The 23,060-nt window shown below is 37.4% G+C and overlaps 1 protein-coding gene across 1 annotated transcript in view; it reads left to right on the top strand.

Moving 5' to 3' along the window:
- Positions 1-14,275: 14,275 nt before the first annotated feature.
- The window catches only part of LOC114245694 (uncharacterized), a 35,625-nt gene continuing 26,840 nt past the window's right edge, over positions 14,276-23,060 (top strand). The window contains exon 1 of the mRNA XM_089733793.1: positions 14,276-14,414. The gene's annotated coding sequence lies outside the window, so the exon portion shown is untranslated. The remainder of the gene's footprint in view (positions 14,415-23,060) is intronic.

Here is a 23,060-nt window from a genome sequence, read left to right as displayed (position 1 = left end):
TGTCTTGTTTGTTAAGGCGAGTGTATAAAATATATATTTAACAATGTTTCAGAGATGAGAATCAAGATAAACGAAATTAAAATTTGAAAGGTCAAACCTGGTAAAAGTACACTCGCTTTCAAAAAAAAATTATTTAAAATAAAACATGCTATTATTTATTTCTTTATAGGTATAATAATTTTTTAGCATTTTAAGTGTTGTAACGAAACATTCCGTATAGTAAGCCATTTTTATAAAAATTATTAGGTGCCATTGTGAGATAACATAGAATTTCTAATTAACTGTTTGGGTAAAGAAATAAATTGTTATATGAAACACACATTCCAACGATATAAGTGATATAAAATGTAATTGCAAATAAGCATATTATGAAATTGCATAATATGAAACAATAATAAATTTAAATATAATATTTGTAAAGAATAGATTTAATAGATTTTTATTATTATTATTATTATTATTATAGTTATTAGTTTGGTTCATTTATGTAATATCGTGAAGGAAATCTTTAAATCTATTCTGACTTTCTAAGAAGACTTTCGTTAATTAGAAGAATTTAATTATCAGTTTTTTTTTTTTTTCAAAATTACTTTCGATCAAAATCCCGTTCGAATCAGATAACAGATCGTTAGCAATTTTCCATTATTGATATTTTTCTGTATTTTGAGAATTACGCGTCGCTGGAACGTTAGCAGTGTTTGGATACTCTCTGGTCGGCAATGTAGACAGTGACGTCTTTTGACAGCTGACAGCTCGCGCATTTTAGCGGGAAATTTGAAAATCGTATTTGTTTTTTTTCAATATATTTTGAGGAATATAACTTTTTTGTGATTATAAAAAATATATCTTCAAATTCAGATATTTTTTCTAATTTTATATTATTAGTAGGATATTATTTTGGAACCTAAAATTTCAATAGTTCTTGATTTTTTGTAAGGTACGTGTTTTTTTTTTTAAACCCGATTTTCAAATTAACATTACGGCGTTCTCAATTCGTGACGTATGTTTAAAGTAGGTCTTTGCTGATCGATGAGTTACGAAAAAGTTTGCCTGTGCTTTCTGGCATGATCAGGCAGGTAGATCTGGTCGTGATCGGCCATAACGGACTCCGTAAAAAACGTTTTCAAGTCCTCGTGGCCTTAAGGTAAGAGATTCCATGCTGGTATTAAAAACGCGCGAAGAAACACCAGTTTTTTCTAATAAAATACGCACTTCACATGTTCGCTTCCACGGCGAAGGGATAACATCGTGTAATCAAATTCGCAAAGTTTGTTAGTAATTAGTGGTGGCAGGGCGTCTTCTGAGTCCACACGGGTAGGTACCACCAGCGTGCCTATTTCCGGTCTTCTGTCAGATAATTCTCGATGCAGAAGTTGAGTTTGCTCGTAAACTTAACGTGGTTTTTTGATTATAACCTTCAAATGAGGTCTCGCAAGATTTTTGCTAGAACATTCCTAGTGTTGCCTTTTTGAAAATCGTTTTTACGTCACTGTTATTATTTTGATGTGTTTTTTTTTTTGTTTTTGTTTTTATAAACACGTATATTTTTTAGAACGGAATTGTTGCTAGCCGCGTTTTCAAATAGTATTGTTTTGGAGAAGTTGTATCGTTTATTTTAATGTAGCTACGTCGTGTTTGTAGGGCACGAGGCTGGTCGTGTGGAATTGATTTTTTTAAATATTTTAGCCGAAGTTGCTTATTCCTCCCGAAGTACTTCTTATCAGTCCACAGAAGTCCACTGCCTTCCATAGGCCTCCTCCAAGCCCCGCCACAAAGATCGGTCCTGCGCTGCCTGCTTTCTGCTGATCCCTGCGAACCTCAAAATGTCTTCGTTCCATCTTGTGAGAGGTCTAGCCACGCTATGTCTTCCGATACGCGGTCGCCACTCAAGAACTTTCTGGCCCCAACGGCCATCCGTTCTCATATTATTATCTGACAGCAATGTAAATCGTATTTCATATTTTGGAGAAATTGTTAAGATTTTTTGAAGAAAAAAAGTTCCTTAATAATGAAGTGTGCACAGAATCTTAATTATTCTCCTCAAATGTAGATGGATGGTCGGTTGGATTATAAATGTTGTTAATTTGTTAGAAATGTTTTACATTCGCGCGCTAAGACACATCTGATACCTGTAATCAAACTGCGCAATAGTCGGTATTCCGACGCTCCGCATGCGCGTTAATAGAGAGTCGATCTATCGACGGTTCGCGCTCTAAGGATTAATATTATTGTCTCACGATTAGTTCAGATTATATTTATGTTTCAAATTAATTCATGTTAAGTTTGCCTACGTTATTATTATTATTTATTTAATGGAACAGTGTTACCATAAAAGAAATTGTGAGGTGCTTCGATATGGCAACATTTAGTGTTGTCATGTATTGTAGTTTTTTTTTCTTTCTAGTTTACATCTTTTCGTTTATTACAATAGTGTTGTTTATTTTTTAATTTCATATCATTCATTCGAGAAGCAAACTTAGTCCATACTAAACTAGAAGTATAGGTATCGATCGAAAATTCAATTTAAAAAATTTAAGTGACAAATTGATATAGTCTATGTTCAAATTGTTATGTTATGTTCAAAAACATAAATGTTTGCTCTCACTCTGCGAAACATCGTGCCACATGGCGTCGCATCGCGAGAGCATCGGTATCGCAGGATCCGACTGATGCATGACCACGACCACTCTGTCAAGAGTGTACGAATAGGAAGAATGTTCAAATTTTTTTATTAATGCAAATTCTATATAAGACACAAGTTTTTATATCATGCAGCCACGCGTGCCGGTTAAGGCGCATGTCGTACTCTAATACCAAGTGCAGCGACTATACCGAGATTTTCTCGGTATGTATACCAACATTTTCAAATATAAACGTGTGCGTGATTAATATCACTTAGAATTTATTGTACGTGCTTTATGATTATATCCTGCGGGAATCAAAGTTTTGTCAGTATTTCAAATGTACTTAATTTTCCGTCGAAAATGGAGGGTAATGAGATCAGATATCTCTGTAAACGTCTCGCGCATCTCATCTCGTCTCTTAGCTTCGGTGGAAACTCAGGCCTGAAAGTATTTTAATGTATTTGATGTAGAAATAGACTTGCCATGTATAATAATGTTGGTCACCGATTATATTAAACTCGCGACCCGCCCTCGCTTCGCTTCGGAAACTGTAATTTATTATTGATTTCTCCACTATTTAATGGATGTTATATATATATATATATAAATGAATTGCTGTTCGTTAGTCTCGCTAAAACTCGAGAACGGCTGGACCAATTTGGCTGATTTTGGTCTTTAATTATTCGTGGAAGTCCAGAGAAGGTTTAAAAGGTAGATAAATATGAAATTGCTCGGAATTAAATAAAAATAACAATTCTGTTTTTCCTTTTTTTTTTTTGTTTTAAGTTTATTTTTTTGTTTTTAGTCCTTTTTTTGGGTATTATCACTGGAACTCGTCCCGATGATACCAAAGTATCGGCAGCTTTATCAGAACACTTTGGGAAAGCATCGTTTGTTATCAAACTTAATACTCGATTGCATTCACTAGATAATGAGAGAATTGAAAAATAATCAATTCAAAAATTCACATACCAATCTCGACAGAGTTTTTCTTAATTTCAAATTATAATCGGTTTTAATGTTTTATTTGTATGTACGACAATTTTAAGATGATGATTCTTGGTTGATTCAAATAATACGTTTTAACAAATATGTAGCTAAATCACACTAGATGGTTCTCGTGTTCAGAGAACTATGCGAAGGGTGTTTTTTTTTGAAATCTGATCAGTTCGCGAATTAAATTACTTTTATATTGGTCGAGTTTTTAAAATACGGGAAATGTTATTTAACTTTAAAATTTTGACGAACGTGAACATTTTGTGATGCTATTGAAAATTTATGGAAGTCAGAGCGTTTATATGAGCTATAGTTTGGAAAGACAGCTTCAATTCGATGCCTCCAATGAACACAACGCTAACTCCAAATTCGTAGGTTTACAGGAGGAGCGTTTAAACGAAAAAAGTTGATAAAATCTTTATTATTGCAGATATATTTATGGCTTTTTTTGTGTAACTAGCTGATTTACTCTTGCTTCGAACCCCATCAATAATGATTAATTGTAATACTCTTAACATAGTGAAACGATTTGCGTGAAAAATGAAAATTTCAAAATTTTGAGTTAGAGTAGTGTTCATTGGAGGCATCGAATTTGATATATTGTGGGTTTTGGATAGTATTATATTTGACCAGGATATTTGTCCAGGTCCAAGACCAGCATAAACCGGACTGCTTCCACGAATATATTCTTCGCATCTCGTTAGTTTTTTCACCATTAGTGCAGCAGTCACCGAGTGTGTGAATACTTTCTTCCTTCTCGCAGTATCTACGATCGTATAGGTACAATAGATATAGTAAATCGACTTTCAGAAAACGCATTAAGCTAATTTTAGCTTCGTATACAGTTCTCTCTGTCGCACGTAATAAAACGACCGACAAAAGTCGCGTAGCTAGTGTGCGACAGAGCTAACGCTCTACGAAGCCGAAATCAGCCGACTGTCTCTTTCTAAGAATCGATGTGTAATAGTTATCGGCGGGCACTGTACAGTCGTGTCTGTTGCTGCCACATAATAAAGAAGGCTGTCAAGTACTGTACGTACGTCAGGCATGAAAATCTATCGAATTAGTAATGTAAATGTATCGAATTGTCGATACGAAAACGGATCATTACATTAAATCGAGATTAACGTTACCGTATTGTAAGACTCGGGTTCCAAAGCCAGTAAATAAATACACAGATTGCAATAGTTCACTTAATATTGCTTTATTTGTAACTCCACTAATGTCTTTTCTTAAGATTTGTTAATCTAATTATATCTAATAAATGAATAAAAATAATAATTATTTAGGTAAAGCTACTTATAAATAGAAAATCTGCGTTAGCTCACCGCCAGTTGGCAGCGTTCCCAGAAGGCTGGCAGCATTTCCACGCTGGATAGCAATGCTAATTCTTTGTGCAAAATACGTACCGGCCTTCTGGTCTCCCGAGGCTTGTACAATCTTTAGATGTCTGCTCACTACTGAATACACTGCTTTCTGTTCCGTTTTTTTTTCAGACTACCGCCTTTTTTATCATGTCACGTTCCCACTACTGCCATTGCTCCCACCAACAGTGTTGCTATTTGGCAATCCGATAATAGCCTTAACTTTAACATGATACATTTTATTATTATTTTTTGATTATTTTACAATAAACCTTACAGTTTGTCGAAACGATTTTCGTTCTCTCGATTACGAGTTTCGAGCTTCGAGAATGTGGTCGATTTCATTGCGAAACGAAAGTAGTTAAGTAAATTCATTCGTACTGTTGAAAGGGTAGGCAGCGGCTTGGCTAGCGGTAGGCAGCGGCTTGGCTCTGCCCCAGCATTGCTGAAGTCCATGGGCGACGGTAACCACTCAGCATCAGGTGGGCCGTATGCTCGTCTATCTACAAGGGCAATAAAAAAAAAATAGTTCTTTTTAACGGACGGTAGGGGCGCTGTTTTAATCCTATACATTTTTTCTCGATAGTCACTCGTGCTCGCCTCTCTGTTCCATTCTATACTATCAGCCCATATACGTCCACAGCTGGACTTAGGCCTCCCCCTAGCCTCGTCATAAGATCGGTATGGCGCCTCCTGCATTCATCGGATCCCCGCGAACCTCAATAGGTCGTCAGTCCATCTTGTGGTTAACCTACCCACACTATTAATTAAATTCAAATTCAAATTCAAAATCATTTATTTCAACTTAGATGTCAGTATAACACACTTGTCGAATGTCAAAATATAAATAACAACGTTAACTCTACCACCGGTTCCAAAAAAAGCCGCAGTCCTGAGAAGAACGTTCAGACTTGAACCAATTACCTTCAGTCGTCTGAATGTATGGACCAGTTAAAGATGCTGCATTGAAAACTGTTCATTTAGTTTAAAAAACAAACAAAAAAACTAGACAATGTATTTTAGCGAAATGTTTCCATTGTTACAATTTTGTAGATTTTAAATCAAACAAAAATATATTATGTATGTTTACAGGTAAACATTGTTGAAATTCATATGTATATTAGGGTGCTCAAGTTATATGAAATATCATTATAATATATATTTAAATAAACAAAAAAACGACAAATAATAATAAGTATATCAATTGTTTATTTAAAATAAATGATAATCATAATTTGGTCAATTTTTTTTGTATTTGTTTCTGTGCAATAAAATAGAAATGATTTATTCGTGGAAATTAGTTTTATTTTGTATTAAATAAGATGATTCCTTTTGAAGAGTCACTGTTGGAGTCTTGTGTCGAAGGAAAAAAAAGTGTGAACTTGACATTACCAACATTATTACTTTTGCGTCAATTTTAAGAAGGTGCGACAAGATAAATAATTGGCTCCTTACGGATTGGGTATGATTGTGGAAGATATTGAGTTTTTTCATCTTCATTTATGGTAGGACGTCTTGTGAGTCCGCACGGGTAGGTACCATCGCCCTGCCTATTTCTGCCGTGAAGCAGTAATGGGTTTCGGTTTGAAGGGCCGGGCAGACGCATGTCGATCACCACAGCCGTTTAGTTCGAGAGCCAGCTCTACTCCTTTCCTTTCCTCCTTGTTGGTGGTGAGTCTTGGTCATGCTTGGAACATGCGGAGCAAACGTGCCCGCGAGCCTGCGGGATGTGGTTTGCTGACAGGGTATAAGGAGACTCTGGGAGACCTAGTGAAACTCCTCCGCCGCCCGTTGGTTAGTAAGAGACCTGATGCCGAGTGACACTAGTAAACTCTAGGAAACTAGAGGAATTGATCGAGATGACACCGGCATCTCGTTTTTACCATCGCACCGCCCGCCACCGGAGTAGAGTTCATCCATACTACCTGGAGCCACTGCGGTCATCCACAGTGCGTTTTCAGAGATCTTTTTTGCCACGTACCATCCGGCTATGGAATGAGCTCCCCTCCACGGTGTTCCCCGAGCGCTATGACATATCCTTCTGCAAACGAGGCTTGTGGAGAGTATTAAGCGGTAGGCAGCGGCTTGGCTCTGCCCCTGGCATTGCTGAAGTCCATGGGCGACGGTAACCACTCACCATCAGGTGGTCCGTAGGCTCGTCTGCCTACAAGGGCAATAAAAAAAAAAACTGCCCCGGAAAGCTGTCCCGCCAACCGGTGTAAAATCCCCTCGGCCATCGGACGCAGGGTGGATTGGCGGCCTTTTCATGGCCTTAATTTTTTCGGGGGGTCGATCCTCCTACGAGGTCCCCGCGCCTAGGGGGCGTGAGTGTATGTGGGATGCCTTTCCATGACCGTTCATTTAGGAATCTTATTTGCTTTATATTAAGTGGTTTTTTTTTGTACCTACGTTTTATTTCATTCATTAGAATATAGCTGTAAATGTTCTTTTTTTTTCCTACCTAAGCTGATAGCCTTGAGAGGCTATTTCAGCGTAACCTTAACTAGTAGGTGAGCTCACGGGGCTCAAAGCTGATGACGTTGCTAGCACGAACCCTATCAAAAGCCGTGCTTCGCAGAATCTACCACCGGATCGGAAACGCAACCCACTGAGGAGATCCGGTGAGAAACTCAGTGGGCTGTGTCTGTGGCTTAATTTACTCGTCGAGCCCTTCCTCGCAAGCGACAGGTTCAAGGAGAACGATGACCGGTGCTTGAGGTACCTAAAATCACCGTTAGTGGATCGGGAGGATTCGAAATGACGTGTTTTGGGCGACGTCGACTGCTTTCCATTCTGTCCGCAGGATCGGGAATGTAGTTACCGGCGGCCACGATGAGAGAGTTCTCGTGTCGTGCCGCTTTATCGAAGTGAGTAAATGTCTTGTCCATGGTAACTATAGACTGTTCTAGAGATTACCTGCCAAATATCTTTATTAGAGAAATCAAGTACCACACTCGACCGCATTATCAATATTCACAATGTTAATCTAGCTGCGATGAATTAATGTAAATTATTAAATCCAATGATAAGCCTTTGATAACAACGCGGTCGCTATGTCAATGTTATTGAAGACAAACTAATCTGTTTAGTTAAAAGGAATTTAATTTTGAGATTCCTCGTCGCATTTTGAAATCAAAACGATGTTATTTATTTTATGTAACATATAACGGCAGAATGTGGCCTCGACGGGATGGCCCAATGCGTTACTCAGATCAGGTCAGCACCGCCCTTGACTCCATGTTCTACAATTCCCTCCACACCGCTGGAGACAGAAGCAGATGGAGAAAAATCGTGCTAAAGAAATGGATGCAGAAGAGTGGTCACTATCATTGAGGCATTGAGGAATACGAAGCAAGTACGAGTAAAGACAGAGCGAGGATTGTTTGTATCATTATCATTATTATCATGACCACTATGCCAAGAGCGTTCGATTTGCCAAATGAAGGTAGGCCGTCTGGTTGAGACCGTCACCCACATTGAGACATAAATTTGAATCTATCGTTTTGAAAGCTTGTCAAATAAGGCGCGCTTTGCTGGCCGATCTTTGATTTAACTTTGATCCGATCGCGTTAACAAATTCAGGATCGCCCGTTAGCCCAATCAGAAGATTACCTGAAGTTTATAGGGTACATACAAACACACATTATCTTATAGACACAACCCGCTGAGTTTCTCGCCGGATCTTCTCAGTGGGTCACGATTCCGATCCGGCGGTAGATTCTGTGAAGCACTGCTGTTGCTGGGGCTAGTGTTAGCAAATTCTCTTAGGTTGAGCTCGTGAGCTTACCCACCTGTCTGGAATAACCTCTTAGGCTACCAGTGAATAAATATAAAAAAAAATATTACCTTTTATATACATATATGAAACAACCTCGGTACATAATCGGATGGATATAGAGGTGAGATCAATAAACTCTACTTTCTGTTTTTAGTCCTGAGTTTGTATGCCCTACGTACTTAGCAGGAAAACGATGTGAGGTCTCGCGATCGAAGTATCCGCTGTATTGGTCCCATCTTTCAAACTGAATACAAATCAAACCAAAAGGCATATTATTAATCAAACCATAAGGCATTAAAGCATATTTCGCAGGCTTTTGCTTGACTATGCCCCCGAGAATTTTATTCTTGAGTGATGGTAAAAAAGGGTTCATTTAAGCCTTGGATTCCACAAACAGCGCAACCTGTATTGCCAACATTAACTAGTAATTACTTCAAAAGTTTTTTTATGGATTTTTGGTCCGGAACGCGAAAATCGAAGTCTTGTGAATGGTTAATTAGTGTTTCTTCGGGTTTAAACGTATAGGAGCGTTGCCTTATTAACTGTCCAGCGTCTGCGAAAGCTGCACAAGTCTTTAGCCGCGAATATAGAAATTGGGTCGCATTTTTTTTAATCCGCGAATATTGAAAACGTGAATGAAGGAAGCGCTGACTTACTTTACTGGTGGTAGGACCTCTTGAGAGTCCGCACGGGTAGGTACCACCACCCTGCCTATTTCTGCCGTGAAGCAGTAATGCGTTTCGGTTTGAAGGGTAGGGCAGCCGTTGTAACTATACTGAGACCTTAGAACTTATATCTCAAGGTGGGTGGCGCATTTACGTCGTAGATGTCTATGGGCTCCAGTAACCATTTAAAACCAGGTGGGCTGTGAGCTCGCACACTCATCTAAGCAAAAAAAAAAAAAAATTAAAAAAACTGTTTAGTTTTAAAGTAGTGAAATAAAAACCGCGTCTTAATTAACAAAACGGGACTAACAATATTTTTTTCATGCTGTCAATTCCGGTCAGGATAGTAGAGCGAATTTATAAAAAACGTTGTATCGCTAATCGATCTTAGATGTGTAGGTGCGAAACAAAAAAATCAAGTTGATCCGTCGCCTTGAAGTCAGCGAAAATTACGTTTAAAGTTTTTGTTACAACATCAGGCTATACTGTTCAAACTAGAAAGGCCTCCGAGCCACCAGTAATCTTTCAAACAAAAAAAAAATAACAAGCTATAGAAAGCTAATTTTTTTCCTACCTATGCTGATAGCCTTGGCAGGCTATTTCAGCTTCACCCCAACGTGTGTAGGTGAGCTCACGGGGCTCAAACCGGATCGGAAACGCGACCCACTGAGAAGATCCGGCGAGAAACTCAGTGGGCTGTGTCTATGGGTTAATTCGCTCGTCGAGCCCTGCGTCGCAAGCGACGGGTTCGACGAGGACGGTGACCGGGATATAAAAAGCGTGTTATTAGAATAATACTTCGAGAAACAGAAAAGCGAATGTAAATCGACCAAGTTCATGTGCAATTTTCCACGCACTAAACCATATACATTTTTGTGAGAAACAGCATTACGAATTCCGATAAAAACAAACGTCATAAGTATTGTTCGAGGTAAACAAAAACGAGCCTTATTTATTAGATTCAAGAACGTGTTTTATTTAATGTTTAAAAATATCTGTGACGTATTCTTATCACACAGCTGTTTATTCAATAAACGTGTTATACGGACTCGATGCGAGTCTTTTTAACTCGATTTGATCAGCTCGATCTGTATCTACATATTTATTTATTACACTTCATGTAAGATTTACATTGGCGGACTTAATGCCTAAGGCATTCTCTACCAGTCAACCAAAGGTAGTGCAGAGTAAATAGTGGTAGGTGCAATGAGATTTATATTAAATTACATACATATTTATTTATTTAAAAAAGTACTGCCATATTACAAACATTGAACATTGAAAATAACTTAAACTATTTAATTTATGGGCTAATGCATGTGACAATAATGGCGTACATAACATTGTCAATTCATCGGCTCGAAGATGGAATACAATAATAATAATAAAAAAAGAGAATACCTAATGAAAACATACTTTGAGATTCAAATTTAACAAGTAAAACAGTTTTTTTTTTTTTTTTATCCTACCTAAGCTGATAGCCTTGAGAGGCTGTCAGCGTAACCCTAACTTTAGTAGGTGAGCTCACGGGGCTCAACCTGACGATGTTGCTAACACGAACCCTAGCAAGAGCCGTGCTTCGCAGAATCTACCACCGGATCGGAAACGCGACCCACTGAGAAGATCCGGCGAGAAACTCAGTGGGCTGTGTCTGAGAGTTAATTTACTCGTCGAGCCCTTCGTCGCAAGCGACGGGTTCGACGAGAACGGTGACCGGTGCTTGAAGTACCTAAAAGCACCGTTAGTGGATCGGGAGGATCCGAGATGACGTGTTTTGGGCGACGTCGACTGCTTTCCATTCTGTCCGCAGGATCGGGAATGTAGTTACCGGCGGCCACGATGAGAGGGTTCTCGTGTCGTGCCGCTTTATCGAAGTGGCGCATGGACGCCGACTGCATATACTTACTGGTGGACTCTAAGTCCAGGTCGTCATGGAGGTCGACGTTCCTGACGAACCACGGGGCTCCGACGGCTATCCTGCAAAAACGGGATTGAATAATTTGGAATGACTTTAAGTGAGTGCGGGCCGCGTGAGCGAACACTACACTTGCATAGGTCATGACGGGGCGTATGCAAGTTTTGTAGAGTGTCACCTTATTTCTAAGGGACATTTTACTTTGCCTACATATCATCGGGTAGAGACGTCCTAGAATGAAGGCGGCACGATCGCGTACCGTCTTGATGTGGGGGCGGTATGTCATCCTACTGTCGAGGGTGACGCCTAAGTATTTGACCTTCGGGGCCCACGGTATGGGCTGGTCGAACATCGTGATCGGGCGAACGGCGGGGGCGGGGGTATTGACGCGCCTAGTCGGGAGGGGGATGCTCAGCGTGGTGTTCGGAGGGCGACCCCTTTTGAAGAGCACCGCTGTGCTTTTCGTGGGGTTGATGTCGATGCGCCACTTCCGGAACCACTGTCCCATGGTGGTAGCTGCGGTCTGAAGTCGTCGATGAAGCAACGCCTTCTTCCTACACGAGTAGTAGATGGCGGTGTCATCGGCGAAGAGCGCCAGATGGGTCTCCGGAGACCGGGGTATATCGTTGATATACAAACTGAATAGTAACGGGGAGAGGGCGGAGCCTTGCGGAACTCCGGCTGTGACGTGTAAAACAGTAATCATTGTTGAAATATTAATATGAACTAGTGGTCCCGTAGTAGTCTAAATTCGACTATAATTAATTGGAATTGTAAGTTTGTACACTATTATAATTGTATTTTATACTTCTATAATCACAAATTTCGCCAGGGCTATGCTATTAAAAAATATTAATAAAGACAAACAATATTTAATCTATTCTCAATTTGACAACGGACGTCAAGAACAAAAGTTTGACAATAAATAGTATGCACGCGTGTGTGCGTCAAATACATGGTATGTAGTGTGTGTAATGTTTTCTTTATTGATTTAATGTATCTTTTATGCATTATTTAAAAAAAAAATTAGCATTGTGCACTTCATCTCTATATTCTCTATAAGTGTGGAAAATTTCATACTCCTCCGTCCGCGCAATTTTCGTAAAAAGGGATACAAAGTTTTTGCTTCACGTATTAATATATAAATATCATGTCTAATAAATGTCATGTCATATCAAAAAAAAAAAAAGAAATGTCAATATAATATCAAGTAACAACAAGTCAATAATTAAATAATTAAACAATTATTAAAATTATAATAGCTTATACAATATTATTTGTAATATTATATATCTGTGTAACGGTATCATTTTATCGCGATTATCAGCAATATCAAGACGTCAGATTAACTTCAAAGTTCGCACACACGTGAATGATCAATTATAATAAAATTTACCACTTCGACCTGATATCCTGACTGATATACACCACCACTAACTTGGTGATCCAAGTTGAATCGCAATGAACAGAAAAGAATAAAAGTTTTTTTTTCTTTTTGCAATTGTAACGTATTTTCTTGCCTTTAAACCACATATCATAGTATTTTACACTAATGTAAACTAGAATTAGAAATCATGACTCAAAATATTAAAAAATATATAATTAGAACGATACAAAATACAATTTTCAACAATTATTGATTTTAAATACTAATGACCAAATGTGGGTAACTAAGTTGACACGCGAATGTACAACGTCCGTCTATCCCTGGTGCTGAGATCAGAAAGAGGCCGTGGACGAGGCAATATGTTAGTGGTGTCCTCAACTCCCCTCTTCAACTCCGACCAGTCTGAAGTCGCTGCTGTATTACGTTAGCAGGCCACGCCCACTTCCTAGGTCTTCTTTCCTTAGACTAGGTTATCAATTAATTTAAATAAAAACTATACAAATTAAAGAACCACATAAGTAGAAACATATCGAGAGGTGAAAGGCTATTTATTTGGTTTAAGCATCATCTCGTTTATTACGCGGTATTTATCTTTACCAACGATAGAGCAGAGTCTATCCTTTGGTATTTGCGAGCCGTAGACATATTACGATTAACAGATTTTTTTTATTGCCCTTGTAGGTAGACGGGCATACGGCCCACCTGATGGTGAGTGGTCACCGTCGCCCATGGACTTAAGCAATGCCAGGGGCAGAGCCAAGCCGCGGCCTACCGATTGACGTCCGTGGCGACCGCGAATACTCAAAGCTTTCCAAAAAGTCCGAAAAACAATGACAGTTAAGGAAGTCGTTGTGGCCTAAAGGATAAGACGTCCGGTGCATTCGTATGTAGCGATGCACCGGTGTTCGAATCTCAGGCGGGTACCAATTTTTCTAATGAAATACGTACTTAACAAATGTTCACGATTGACTTCTACGGTGAAGGAATAACATCGTGTAGTAAAAATCAAACCCGCAAAATTATAATTTGCGTTATTAGCAATGCCAGGGGCAGAGACAAGCCGCTGCCTACAGCTTAATACTCTCCACGAGCCTCGTTTGAAGAAGGACATGTCATAGCGGTCGGGAAACACCGTGGAGGAGAGCTCATTCTATAGCCGGATGGTAGCCGGATCTTTTTTTTATTTTTTATTGCCTAGATGTGTGGACGAGCTCACAGCCCACCTGGTGTTAAGTGGTTACTGGAACCCATAGACATCTACAACGTAAATGCGCCACACACCTTGAGATATAAGTTCTAAGGTCTCAGTATAGTTACAACGGCTGTCCCACCCTTCAAACCGAAACGCATTACTGCTTCACGGCAGAAATAGGCAGGGTGGTGGTACCTACCCGTGCGGACTCACAAGAGGTCCCTACCACCAGTAAAAAAGCATGACAGCTCGATGTCACTATAATAGGTAGAAAAAAAAATGCGAGTCCTTTAAATTTTATTACGGACTCATGTGTGTTAGAGCACAACCTCGGTCGTAATCAGTCGGAACGCGCGACAACCTTAGTCGCTTGCAAGCCTTGACGAGCGCGAGTCGCCGCCGAAGCAAGACTCCGGTTTTATCGAAACGCTCCAAAAAAACAAACGCGTTAATAAAATATTCAGTTCACAAATTATATGAAGCGTCGCTCTGAGTGAGTATTGTTTTAATATTAAATTCGTATTTTCTGTATTTGGACTAACCGTCATCTTAATTTTGCGGCAAACTGGTGTTCCAGTTTGAATTGTGAGGTTTTTCTAGTGCTTCTATCTATCTATGTTCCATTCGACGGTCTCATTAAAATAGTTAATCTCTATATATAAAAATGAATTGCTGTTCGTTAGTCTCGCTAAAACTCGAGAACGGCTGGACCGTTTTAGCTAATTTTGGTCTTGAATTATTTTTGGAAATCCAGAGAAGGTTTAAAAGGTAAATAAATATGAAAATGCTCGGAATTAAATAAAAATAACAATTTTGTTTTTCCTTTGATGTGTCCCCCGTCGGACGGATTCCTCCAGCTAGTCTATACTAATATTATAAAGAGGAAAGATTTGTTTGTTTGTTTGTTTCGAATAGGCTCCGAAACTACTGGACCGATTTGAAAAATTCTTTTTCCATTAGAAGCCGACATTGTCCCTGATGAACATAGGCTACTTTTTTATTATTATTTTTTTATTTTTTTTTTTTGGTTTCATGTGTGTTTTAATGTTTCCGAAGCGAAGCGAGGGCGGGTCGCTAGTTAAATTAATATTTTCTGTATATGGGCTAACCGTCATCCTCCTAATTTTGCGGCAACTGGTGTTCCAGTTTGAATTGTGAGGTTTTTCTAGTGTTGAAATATATCTATATCTATGTTCCATTCAGTTCCATCCGACGGTCTCATTGATATACAGGGTGTCCCTGAAATAATGGATAATCCTGAAACACCTCATAGTAGAGCAATTGGAGAATCAAAAAAAAAAAAATTTTCAAATATTTCTTAGGTAGTACCCAAATTAAAAATAAAGAAGAAACAGCAAATTTGAATGTGCCCTTGATTAAGTGTTGTGAATAGGTAAAACACTTCTTAAGATAACCACTTCAATATACATTCCGAATAGCTATACATTCTATAATAAAAATACGTATAGTAAATTTATTTAATCAGCGGTAAATATTTTTATTGGCATTCTTTGAGCGCTTTTACATCGACCGACACGATATCAATATCGTTACCGATTATCGTGTACGTATCGTGTATGTGTCGTGTATCTGAAATGTTTTTTTACGTTTAATGTTAGCTTGTAGCAATACGTATTCACTGTTATTCCGAAAAACGCTAAGCTATCAAAACGCAGTAATAAATTAACCCACATAAATATAGATAGAGACAGTAGGCAAACGCTTCAGCTCGAGTAATGCCAAATTGATACTTTCTCTTACGATTTACGCATACAAATACATTACTGTTTTTATTGTATTATGAAACTTTGAAAACAGCACTTTGGAGATCAGCTTTCGCTCGAAGACCTCTTTGGTGGTAGTGGTACATATGATAAGTATGTGATGGTATCACGTAGTACGTATTGTACGGCACGCAATGTATTCAAAGGCACGCAATGCATTTAAAAATGTGATAAGCGACGGGGTTAATGCACTAAGGTGTGTGGTTTTTTTTTCTTTTTCTACCTATGCTGATAGCCTTGAGAAGCTATTTCAGCTTCACCCTAACGTTTGTAGGTGAGCTCACGGGGCTCAACCGGAGAGTTGCTAACACTGACCCTAACAAGAGCGATCCGGCGAGAAACTTAGTGGTGTGTCGTGAGTCGGGAATTTTTCGATGGTTCTAATTTGGAGTTATTTTTTAAAGGGATTTTGTGACCTGGTAACTAAGACCTTTAAGTCATGTCTTATTTTAACTTATATTCTTATTTTTATGAAAAATGATAATATGGAGTGAAATGAAATGAAGATGATTATTTTGAGACATTAATCAACTGGGATGAAATTAAATGAAATGAGATGATATGGGATGGAATATAATCTCAGTAAAATGGTGGTCATTTACTGAGTTTTTTCAGTGGACTTTTTGGAGGATCCCGAGAAGTTACGTCCAGCGGCTTTGTTTCATTTTCCCACATTTGTGCACTTTCACAGATATTAAACAATTAATAAACCACCGTTATTACACATCTAAACCTGAAGAAACACTAAATAGACAAAATAAAACAAATCACACAACTTCACTCCTCGCGTTCGCGCCAAAAAGTCTCCTAATTTGGAGTTGCAAAATTGTGAACATAGAATAATACATAGAATAGTAATAAAAATAAAATAAAAATCTTTTATTTCTAGATATCATACTCTCATAGTGTGTTAATATTACAAATAACTTATGAACTATGTTAGATTTTTTTGTTTTTTTTTTTAATTAAAGTAATTCTAGTAAGTTATTGTGTTTGTTTAAAATAAACGCGGTGTTTAATATATTGAGTTACGCTTATTCAAATATGATTTATTTTATTGCATAGACGTTTGACCGATGGTACATCTCGTGTTAAGCGGTCACCGGAGATCGAAGACGAAGTTGTCTTGTAAAACGGCTATCGTCCTTTTTCAAATCGGAACGCATTACTGCTTAGTAGCAGAAACAGGTAGTGCGGTGGTACCTTCCCAGGCGGACATTAGTAATATTAAAAATAAAAAATAAGCTTATAGTCGATGCGTGAAAATTTATAATCCTTCTAATATTATAAAGGCGAAAGTTTGTAAGAATATATGAATGTATGTTTGTTACGTCCCGTAAAAACTCTGAATGAATTTTGATGAAACTTTACAATAATATAGTTGACACATTAGAACCGGGATAAATTACCCCAAATGGGGTAAAATTAAATTTTGGGGGGTAAAAATGAAACTTTTGTGAGTGATAAGTAAATATTGTATATACTGAAGTGAAACATCTTTAGAATCTATTCTTTTATTTTAATTTATTTATAATTAAAAAATTTAGTTATTGTTTTCTTTTCAAAATTATCATGGAGGCTATAATAATATGAAAGATGCTAAAAAGAAGCAATTTCGTTTTTTTAATTAATCTAATTTTTTCTAATTAATCTATATATATGTAAAATGAATTGCTGTTCGTTAGTCTCGCTAAAACTCGAGAACGATTGGACCGATTTGGCTAATTTTGGTCTTGAATTATTTGTGGAAGTCCAGAGAAGGTTTAAAAGGTAGATAAATATGAAAATGCTCGAAATTAAATAAAAAAAACTAAATGTGTGCAATTCACACGTGGTAGAAGTGAAACCTTCCAAAATTAAAATACAATTATCCTAAACGTCTTAAGTATATGTAAAATTTTGTCATTAGTAAATAATTGTAAGGTAGCGCCCTCTGTGAATTGATATTTTAATTTCACGTATAATCCTAAATTAAAATTCACTACAAGAGCTTTCATACACACGTTAGTATTAAAAAATCTCACAGATGGCGCTGTATTAAATAGTATGTATATTTCTGTTAGCATAAAAAACGTTATAGTGGGCCAACATTAACATATAGACATATGCTGTCGCGAATTTTTTTTTAGATCTTTTAAAGGGTAACAATGTCGTCATACATTACTTTTGCGAATCTTTAACCGTTTCCGCAGCGCACGCAGCGGAAGATCACAGAAGGGAAAAATACTCCGATTTTGAAACATTCTTTATTTGTGCTCCGCTTGTATTGGTCTTACCGTGATGTTATATAGCCTATAACCTTCCTCAATAAATGGGCTATCTACACTGAAAGAATTTTTCAAATCGGATCAGTAGTTCCTGAGATTAGCGCGTTCAAACAAACAAACTCTTCAGCTTTATAATATTAGTATAGAGACCAATTTCTTAAGACACTAGCTCGGTTTCAGATTTGTATAAAAGAAAATTCAATAAAATTAATAATAAATTATAGTCGAGTATAAGCGAAGCGGGGGCGTGGGCTAGTCTATCATAATTACCACGTATCTCGATGTACAAGGAAAAATAATAAGCAAATAAATAAACATATCATCATGTTTTTCTCTTGCCGTTATTCCCTTTAAGATTCAGACTCGCTGACGCTTCCAATTAAGCGAACTGGTTTCGCGACTTGACTTTTGGAGTTGGCGTGGTCGCTCCGAAACGGGCCGCGTGGCTATACAAGCGAAATCAAAACTAATTTTTAACACGTTGACTGCGTTATGCTGCTTAAAAAGCCCCATGCGCGATTATCTACTAGTGCTGCAGTTAAAATCGCGACCTTTCACTCGGTGCGAGAGGCGACTATATCCACATTTCTATCAGTATGTGCATATTCAATAACAATCCTTTGTGAGGCCTATCAGCTCTCATACGCACTGTGAAGAAATCCAGTCTTGCCTCGAAAAGACCTCATACGCACTGGCTGAAAGTTCCTCAAAAATAATTCTGCAGTCAACGTGTTAACCGAGGTTCTCAATTCGACTGTATGTTCTTTTTAATGTTTGATACTTCATAACTTTTGACTGGATGAATCGATTTTGATAATTCTTTTTTTTATCAGAAAGCAAAAGCAGTTTAGTCCAGTTTTGATAATGGTATCAGACAAAACCATATAAGTCTTAAATTTGCATTAAGTACGTGCGCGACAAATAGATGAATAACTCAATAACTCAATGTCACGCCAACTGATTTCGATGATTATTGTTTTTAGTGTATATTAATTTGTTTTGGAATATCTTTTGTTTTGTCTATTTGTAGTCGGTTTTTGTTAAAGCATGTCTATTTACAATTACTAGAGGTCCCGCAGTAGTCGAAATTCGACTATAATTAATTGAAATTGTAAGTTTGTACACTATTATGATTGTATTTTATACTTCTACTATCACAAATTTCGCCAAGATTACACTATAAAAAATATTAACAAAGACAAACCATATTCTATTCTCAATTTGGCAACAGACGTCAAGAACAAAAGTTTGACAATAAATAGTATGCATGCGTGTGTGCGTCAAATACATGGTATATGGTGTATGTAATGTTTTCTTTATTGATTTATTGTATCTTTTATGCATTATATTAAAAAAATATTAGCATTGTGCACTTCTTCTCTATATTCTCTATAAGTGTGGAAATTTTCATACTCCTCCGTCCGCGCAATTTTCGTAAAAAGGGATACAAAGTTTTTGCTTCACGTATTAATATATAGATAAAGTTTAAATATCGCTTTTCATATTTACGTTTTATCACCTCTGATATTACTGAATTTTTTAATCCTACCTATTTTCTAGTAACCTCAAGGGGTTATGTTAGATTCGCAGAACGCGTAGGTGAGCTCACGGGGCTCAAACCTGACGACGTTGCTAACACGAACCCTAGCAAGAGCAGTGCTTCGCAGAATCTACCACTGGATCGGAAACGCGACCCACTGTGAAGATCCGGCGAGAAACTCAGTAGGCTGTGTCTGTGGGTTAATTTACTCGTCGAGCCCTTTGCCGCAAGCGACGGGTTTGACGAGAACGACGACTGGTTTTGTGACGAACAACGTCCGTGACTAAATTAACTGTGCGAATATTCGAGAGGTCGCAAATGACAATGCCAACAGGAAGATTAAACCGTAAAAGTATTATATAATAGTTTCTAATTAAGTCTGCGTATTAGCGTTATTTTGATAATATCCTGAAAAGCACCCCACGTTTTTTTTACAATAAAATCATTTTTTCTTACACTAGTTTTAATTCAAATTTATTAAAATTTATTTTCTATTTTTTAGTTGGATTTTCTATAAAAGCGTATTTTGTTAGTTTTTTTTTAAACTATTATTTATTTTAGTTGTCATTTTCTCTCGCTGCACGGGTCGGGGAGTGGGAAATAAAACTCCTACACACGTTATTGTCTTCAGATTAACTACTGTATCAATAGAACAATACTATTTATATACGGAACAGGTGTCTTATTTACGCATCCGATGATTGCTCTAACACAAAATTATCACGTACACAATTGTTTTATATCAAGTAACTTTTTCTTTCTTTTGTTTTGATATGAAAACATTTGGATCGTGTTGTTCTCGACACATGTCTAAGTTACAAATATAGAGATATTCGTGGATATTCGATGATATCCGTGTGACGTTAAGAGATAGCCGAAGCACAAAGACAGCGTTCGCTCAATATTATTTATTGCTTAGATGGGTGGACGAACTCACCACTTGGTGTTAAGTGGTTACTGAAGCCCATAGACATCTATGACGTAAATGCGCCACCCACCTTGAGATATAAGTTCTAAGGTCTCAAGTATAGTTACAACGGCTGCCCCGCCCTTCAAACCGAAACGCATTACTGCTTCACGGCACAAATAGGCAGGGTGGTGGTACCTGACCGCGCGGACTCACAAGAGGTCGTACCACCAGTAAGCTATGCTGCTTCAATTCAATTAAATTCAAAAAGATTTATTTTCCGGAGACATGGTACATAAATATAGGTATTATAAAATTTTATGTTCTTACTTGAATAAAAATTGTGTAAATCTCTATACCTATATAAAAATGAATTGCTGTTTGTTCGTCTCGCTAAAACTCGTGAACGGCTGGACCGATTTGGCTAATTTTGTCCTTGAATTATTCGTGGAAGTCCAGGGTAGGCTTAAAAGGTGAGAAAATATAAAAAAGCTCGGAATTATATAAAAAAAAAACAATTTTGTTTTTCCTTTGATGTGTCCACATGATGTGTCTTTTATTTATCGATTGAGGCACTACGAAGTCTTCCGGATCGGCTAGTATAAAACAAATATAGAATTAATTGAAGATTACTAACATGCCAATTTATAATATAACATTCATAAATTATCAGTCATATCGGCATCATCGGCAGAGGAAAAAGATGATATCTGGGAATTATCCTCTGGGTCAAAGTTACAGATCGATTGGTAGCTTGTCGACCAGAGAGTATATTAAGCAACCCTTTATCCCGAAAGGACTTATAGTGTTGTAAAATTTTTCCTAAATCACTAATTTTAGCAGGTCGAAGCCATATTGCATATTGAAACATATATGCCGTCAGGATAGTCGTTATGCAATAACATAAGACTTCGATCTAATGTTTCATTATCTATGGCGGGAATCTTGTAAGAACAACAAAATGTCTTTTTAAGGTCTCCTCACTGTGCCATACAAAAAAAAATAGATATAGATTTATGAAAAATTGTATATGGCAATTATTTTTTATTTTTTATTGCCTTTTTGGTTGGACGAGCTCACAGCCCACCTGGTTTTAAGTGGTTACTGGAGCACATAAACATCTACAATGTAAAAATGCGCCACCTATCTTGAGATATAAGTTCTAAGGTCTCAGTATAGTTACAACGGCTGCCCCACCCTAAAAACCGAAACACATTACTGCCTCACCCCAGAAATAGGCAGGGCGGTGGTACCTACCCGTGCGGTCTCACAAGAGGTCCTGCCACCAGTAAAGTAATAGATGTAGATTTATGAAGAATTGTATATGGTAAAAATTATATGATGACCTTACTGTGAGAATCTTATGAACCGCGGATACGTAATTGTCTCGCGACCTTCATATAGAACGTCTTCGTTCAACCGCGTAGGACAATGGAGGCTATTACGTCAGTTTTAACTGACTTCAAAATGAGGAGGAGATACTAATTTTTTTTTTGTTGCCCTTGTAGTAAGCCCATTGACATCTACAATAAATGCCGTCACCCACCTCGATACATGAGTTCTAAGGTCTCAGTTTTTACATTACAGTTTTCTTGCGTCACCTGTTCTAAACCGTCTTCTGTTTGATTATTAATAACTAGTCCTAGCGAGAGCAGTGCTTCGCAGAACCTATCACTGGATCGGAACTGCGACCCACTGAGAAGATCCGGCGAGAAACTCAGTGGGTTTATTCACAATAATTTTTGTTGGTCACGCGATGTAAAGAAGAATATTTTAGGTAATTTTACACCTTGGGTTACATTATTGGAGTTTTAGTAAGGATCCCTAATTTTTTTCAAAAATAATTTTAGCCTATGGCGCTCGGGAATAGTGTAGCTTCCAAACAGTGAAAGAATTTTTTAAATCGGTTCAGTAGTTTCGGAGCCTATTCAATACAAACAAACAAACAAATCTTTCCTCTTTATAATATTATAATATAGACTTTCTTATTCAGTCGATAACTTCACGAAACATTTGGTGTTAAGAACTCACTATGACCTGTAGGTGTCATAACGTGAATAGGACCTACTTTAAGTGGCGGTACCAACGTGGTTTTGACATTCATGCGTTCTCACAGCTTCAAAGATCGCTGCAAACCATTTACTCATAATTAGGAATCGGAAATCGGTTTATTTAATAACCATATTTGAATCTTGCGATCACGCACCACAGCAATATATTATATAACCTTTAATAGAAATACTTGATGAAGAAATGAAAAAAAAAACACTAGTATCTTTTTGCATATTCAAATTACTCAGATACCAGATAAAACATTAATCGAGCTGTTAAAACGTCCTGCTAATAATGTTTTATCGGTTATCGATAATTTAATAAATACTCTTATCAGCTTCGATCGCTTGTATGTATAATTTGTAATGTTTGTTTAATGTAGCTTAGAGGACATACATAAATACCTTTAAGTGGCAAGAGTATGATTTCAAATCAAATGAAATAAAAAAAAAATTATTCAACATAAATGAAAGTCCATACTTGTTGAACGTCATAAAGAACTACCGCCAATACACTTTTTTTTTTCCTACCTTAGCTGGTAGCCTTGAAAGGCTATTCCAGCGTAACCCTAACTAGTAGATGAGCTCAC

The sequence above is a fragment of the Bombyx mandarina genome, chromosome 02, assembly GCF_030267445.1.
Source record: "Bombyx mandarina strain Sakado chromosome 02, ASM3026744v2".
Taxonomy (NCBI): Eukaryota; Metazoa; Arthropoda; class Insecta; order Lepidoptera; family Bombycidae; genus Bombyx; species Bombyx mandarina.
The sequence above is the reverse complement of the archived record's forward strand: the minus strand, read 5'-3'. Positions and strand labels throughout refer to the sequence as shown.